This window comes from Camelus dromedarius, chromosome 16 (assembly GCF_036321535.1).
Source record: "Camelus dromedarius isolate mCamDro1 chromosome 16, mCamDro1.pat, whole genome shotgun sequence".
NCBI lineage: Eukaryota > Metazoa > Chordata > Mammalia > Artiodactyla > Camelidae > Camelus > Camelus dromedarius.
The window spans coordinates 12127473-12133605 of NC_087451.1; positions in this window are offsets into that span (position 1 = coordinate 12127473).

The following is a 6133-nucleotide window of genomic DNA, read 5'->3' on the forward strand; positions in this document are numbered from 1 at the left end:
TGTATGCCTTTGTTTGGGAGTAAATATTCTGTCTAAAAATTATTAACTAAATCCAAGATACAAATTAATAAAAAAAATAAAAGAAGAAATTAGTCAACTAATGACTTGATTAGTAAGACCGAAACCTTAAATCCAGAAATAGGCCTCCAGCTAGCCTGGTTAAGGTACAAAGCATAGTGAACGCAAAATTTCCTATGAAATAACTGAAAATACTTTTCTAACCTTCCCACCTTTAAGTGTTGACATTTTCTAATTTATTTTTATTACAAAGACAGTTAATACTAAAAAAAAATCTGGAAGTTAGAGAAAGAAAAAGGGAATGATCAGCTTTTAGTACCTTGTTAGAAGCGCTCCATCTGGAATATTTGGTGAGTTTTGCTGGGTGTAAATAGGTTTTAAACGGTAAAAGAAATACTTGATTCGGTGGCACCCCAGATCTTCCACAATAGACCTGAAAGTCTCATTCTTGTTGGAAAAACACAAAATTGGTTTATTTTATTCACAAATAGTTTTTAATACACTCACAAAAAGTTAAGACAACCTAAGGACGTTAAATAGCCATGGTGGGGGGTGTAATTAGGTTTATTTATTATGTTTTTAGAGGAGGTGCTGGGGATTGAACCTAGGGCCTCACACATGCTAAGCATGTACCCTACCACTTAAACTATATACCCCTGCCTTTAATAGCCATTTTTTTTAACAAGGCAAATATCCTTTTTTTGTAACGTTTTTCTATTGAGTTATAATAGCCATTTTTGAAAGCCAAGTAACATTCCATCTCTAACTCACATGATCAAAGCTTCTCTGGTATTCACAAAATTCACATAGTAAATGAGATGCTCACAAAACTGTTTCATGTGAAGTGTTTTGTTCCTTTATTCTCAAAGACAAGAAAAGAAAGCACATAATGTACTTGAAAATTCTAGAAGCAATTGAGTCATTTGTGTCTGGTAGTCAGGGGCTTGGTTCCTGTCCCTCCCTTCCCAGCAAGGCCAAGAGTTCACCTGAGGTGATACATTTCCCTTGAGGGTGAGGACTTGAATTGCAGCAAATAACCTACATATATTTGCATATTTAACCAGTACTCACAAGAGGGACTATAACAAAAACCTGTTCTGGGCAGCTGCTTACTCACTGCTTTTAGAACTGTGTGGCCCTGGGACAGGCAGGTGCCAACTGTTTGCTCATTCTCTTTTGACCTACTAGCCTTCCACAGTTTGCTGTGTGGGTGTTGATACTACTAAAATAAAGATTTTTTTTTTAAGTTGTTTTAGATGGCCCCCACTCTCTACCCAAACACCCTGGATTCACTTGAGATCTTGGATTCTAGTTCTGTAGTTGGGACACTGTCCCAGACTGTGGCCCAGAGAGTGAGTCAGTTCTAAGTGGCCGGCTGACTCTCTGGGAACAGAAATGAAATGCAGCTTAGGGGGTTTGTCAGCCAAATCCACAATTGTGTGGCTTTTTGAAACATTGGACATCTGTTCCTCTTAATTTAAAATAAACCTTTTTAAAAAAGCACGAAGTTGCTTGGCTCCCTGTTTCTTTGTGTCAGCAGCAGTTGCCGCTCTAGCTTAGTAAGCCTAGAATCAGAATTAGAAAATTTGGAATCTTTCAGGCACACTTCAGAGAAAGTGGAACTGAGCTGCTTTGGGAAGGGAAGAGATGATTTTACAGTAGAGAGTCTGTTTGGAAATCCCCTTCTGGGGTAATCAGCCCAGGTGTTCAGCCCCTTTGTTAACCATTTCCAAATGACTCAAAGGACATAAAGGGAAGGCTTGGACACACTCCAGCACTATTTCTACGATGTGTAGTATCTGTTTGCGTTGGAAACCACATTCCTGAATTCTTGAAGGGAAGACTCTGGCTTTTTCTCGGCATCTTTGGCTCAGAGCGACCCCTCAGCCACCTATCTGAACTAACAGTCGCAGCCTTTTCAGAGTTTCCAGGGAGGAGTGTGGACAACTTGCTTTGACGGCCTTCCACTCACAGGCCTTTGGGGAGAAGCCTTGTTCACTCAAGGAGGCCTCCGAGGGCCCCTTTCCTCTCCTCCCTTTGTTACCACCTATCCCTTTTAGGGAACAGAGCATGAGCAGCTTTTTCCTTCAGGCCACGTTTGCCAGACCCACCCCGACAGCATTGCTTAATTGTGTCCCAGCCTGTTTCCGGTGGGGGAAAAACTGTTTTCGTGGAGTGAGACAGTTTGGAATTTGAAAAGAGGGATGGTTCTGCCTCTCCCCGAAGGTGGGGGATGACTGTTCAGGTCGCTCCCGTCTTCCTTTGGCTCCTCACCAGCTGTGTTGGAAACAGGGCCGCTCGGGTTCACTTCCCTTGGCAGTATGTGCCGAAGCCCAGCGCTGTTCGTCACCAGAGAACCTTGTTGTTCTCAGCCTCTTTTCATTACTTAAAAAGATGAAAGCCAAAAATAACGGCAGGAGGCCTTTTGCTGCCTCTGCGCTCCCCCAGCCTCTTGAGAGTCACTTCACTTGAGTGTCGGCCCTAAACCTCTTGCAGCAGCCAGATTTTCTCTACCTAAACTCGGCCACACCCTTGAGGCTCTTCAGACACCTCCGCTCCATGCTGCCCTTTGCAACAGCCCGTTCCCACTCCCACGTCCCCTGCGTGGTGTGTTCTTTGTAACCAACCACACGACTCCAGCAATCAAGATTAGCTCCCAGGAACCTCCTGGGATGGGCCCTGTACCAGGAAGCACAGTGGATTTATTGTAACTTTGAAAATGACTAGCTTGCTTACTTTGTACCAGGCACTGTTTTCAATGCTGTTTTACGTGTATTGTATTTAATCATTAAATCCTTACAACAGCCCCATGAGGAAATTAAGGCAGAGAAGTTCAGTGATTTGCTGGAGGAAGCAAGGAAGCAGAGCAAGAATGGAAACCTGGGTTTTCTGGCTCTTCGCCACTCAGCTCTGCAGGAGAGTTCAGTGCAAAAGTCCAAGCTTCTGCTTACTTACTTCAACTTGTGATCACAAGGTAGGTGACGGGGAAAGGAAGACAGCAGAAAATCAAGGCCACAGCCTAAAAAGTTTTGCATTTAAATAAATGCGCAGACTTTGTGCTTCCCTGTCCAAGGGTTTGGAAAAGACAGCTCCACTCCTAGCCATCCTGTGTGGACAGGTTCCCAGAGTGATGTTTGCTATAATTACGATTACAAAGCAATTTCCATTTGTACGGATCTTTTTTCTTTTTCAAAGCACTGCCACATCTTGAGTGTTATTTGATCTTCATGACAACCCTGTGAAATAGGGCCAGTAGTGGTATTAGCCACATTGGGGAGAAAAAAAACTTTATTCACTTTAAAAAATCTCTACTAATTTAAGGTACTGGGGGGAGGAGACAGCTATTGACAAACGATCTCCCCTCCAGGAGCTGACAGTCTTCTTAGGGGTGCTGGGCATATGTGCAGGTGACTACCACGCAGAGTCAGAGGAAGGCCACAGGAATTGGGAAGAGGAAGAAATTGCTGACTAGGAAGGAGCGGAGGAGGTTTCGTGAGGATGTGGCATTTGAATTGCCAGGTAAGGGTGGGGCGAGAGAAGGGGTTCTAAGTCAGGAAGCCCTGTGAGAGCCACCAGGAAGGCACAGGTAAGGGAGCCGCGTGCAGGGTGGGTGGAAGAGATGAAGCCAGTGAGTCATCTACCTGTCATTCTTTGTCTAGCCCCATTTTGTTTCCTTTAAAGTACCTACATATAATTCACAACTAGTTTGTCTATTTTCTTGATTTTGCAGTTTCCTCCACTATAACAGAGGCCCCAGAAGGGCAGGCACTACTGGGCTCTCCTTTGTAAGCTCAGAGCCGAGCACAGGGTAGGGTCGCAGGGAGTGTTTGCTGAATGGATCCCGCAGTGGTCCAGGTGAGGCAGCAGTGGAGATTCAAAGGCAGGCAGGTGGTGCTACCCGGGTAGTGTCCAGGTAAGGGTGGAATATACATGAAGAAGGTACCAAAGAACCCTGAGAAGACGGCACTAACCATCGCTCACCGAGCCAGGAATATAGGAGGAGCAGCAAGTTTAAGGGAGAGTCACCGCTCCGTTTTGAACATACAGAGCAAAGATACTGATAGAATACAGACCCCCTATGGGTCTGTATGTCAGTTTTCCCAACTCAGCTCCTAGTGAATGTGCTGTCCATTAGACACTCTGTAATTTCGCCCTATCAGAGAATAAACTAGATTATTTCAGAGAATTCTCAATAGTATGTCCTCCGTACTTTCCCATAAGCGCTCATCTGAGCCTTGACTTGTTACGCAGCCCTGTTCTTGCAGAATGGTACTGCGGCTGGACCTTGGGGCCACCGGAAACTGCTTTAGAATTCCTCTCTCCAGTTGTATCCTGCCTGCTTAACCAGTGGCTCCTCCCTCTGAGAACTGGGAGGATGGTAATTCCTGGACAGATCATCTGTCTTTATAAGGAGAAAAGTTTGGCAATGTGATTTCCTGTGTGTTTCTGCTGGAGTCCAGGCTTCCTGTAGCGCTAGCCCAGACAGCGGTGGCAGCCACCTAGAACCCAGATGTCATTAGTTCTCCCCAGGAAGGACGAGGACATCCTCCCAGCTGCCCTTGCCAAGCCCAAAGGCCGAATCCCAGCTTTATTACACCTCCTGGAGCATGTGGTAAAGGCAGCTCTCCATTTGGCTGCTTTGGGGCTGGGCTTGTTTACATGTTTCAGTAAATGAGTTATGCTTATTGAAGTTGGCTGGGTAGGAGTTCAGAATAAATGACATATGACCACAATTCTGCCACTCACCAGGAGTGCCAGAGTTCAGAAGGGGAGATTTACTTGTATAATAATCCTCTGTAGAGAAGAGAGGTACAAAATCTGAGTATTCCACTCTCAGGATGGTGGACAGTTTTTGAAGCCTGGGAGAATCAAGAGTGTCACCGTTCCTGGCTTTCTGGTGGAGTCAGACAAAACGAGATGTCTGTCTGGTAAAGGCACGTGAGTCGGGGTGCTTTGCACAGTTTTAGAAGAAAAAAGAGAGAGAGACATTGAAAAATAGTGCTTGTAGAAAAAGATAGAGATCAAAGGCACTTTCAGATGTTCCGCATTTTCTTCTTCAAACATAAAGAATCTGTCTGAGCATAAAAGTCATTCCAGGTCTCTGCAAGGAGGAAATAAAAAGGTCTTTCATACAGAAAAGATTTCCTACTTTATACACCTATACACCTCTTTTCAGGCTGCTCCCAGCCTTTGTGTGTGATACATTTTCTAGTCTCCCTGCAGCAGGAAATGGTCATTAGAACAACATGTTGAGACAGAAGGACCCTAAAGTCAGTCTATTTTCTCCCTCCCTCCTTTGCCCCTGCAAGAACCTGGAACATCCTGTGGTTCCTACAGGCTGTTTATGTGACAGTTTACAGAACAGCGACGCAGCTCACTGCTTCCACGGCTTGCTGCTGCCTTCTGATTCATTTGACTTACTCCTCCATTCCTCAAACTGTATCCAGGTCTTAACATCCTTTAAAAAATCATCTGAGTCATTTTATCTTTATGTCAGGTTTTTAAGGCTCTGTTTAAAAAGAAATGCAAACCAAAGAAATGCATAATACAAAAAAAGAAGGAAATCCCGTAAGACATTGCCACAAAGAAATTACTACGGAATCTAGTGTGTGTCCTTTCAGGCCTGCTCAAAAATCTTCTGAGCCTCCCTCCCGTTCCTGGATCACTGCAGCAAGTCTCTCATCTGTATCTTCCGGTCAGTGACAGGCGGCTCCATCCTGTCCTTACTGAAACCACCACATAGACGAATCCCTGTTTTTTTAATAACAACACTTAACAGCCATTTCTGTCTGTCTCGGCTACAACAGTACACGGCAAGGGAACTGTGGCAGAGAGGGAATGGCCGAGCTTTAGAAGGCTTGGAATTCCAGGACAAGGAATTTAGATTTTCGGTAAAGACTTAACAAATAATGTCAATTCTTCACTTTCTTAATATATTGTTTGAACTTAGATTGCCTTACATGGCTTTTAATTGTATCAGATGGCTTCAGAAGTAAATATTTGAATACATTTCCGGGTCCTTAGCTGCATCTAGTTGTGAGATCTGTTGCTAACATGGGACCTTTAACTGGCTTCACTATGTCTGTAGGTTTGCAGCTTTATGTCTCTTCCATAG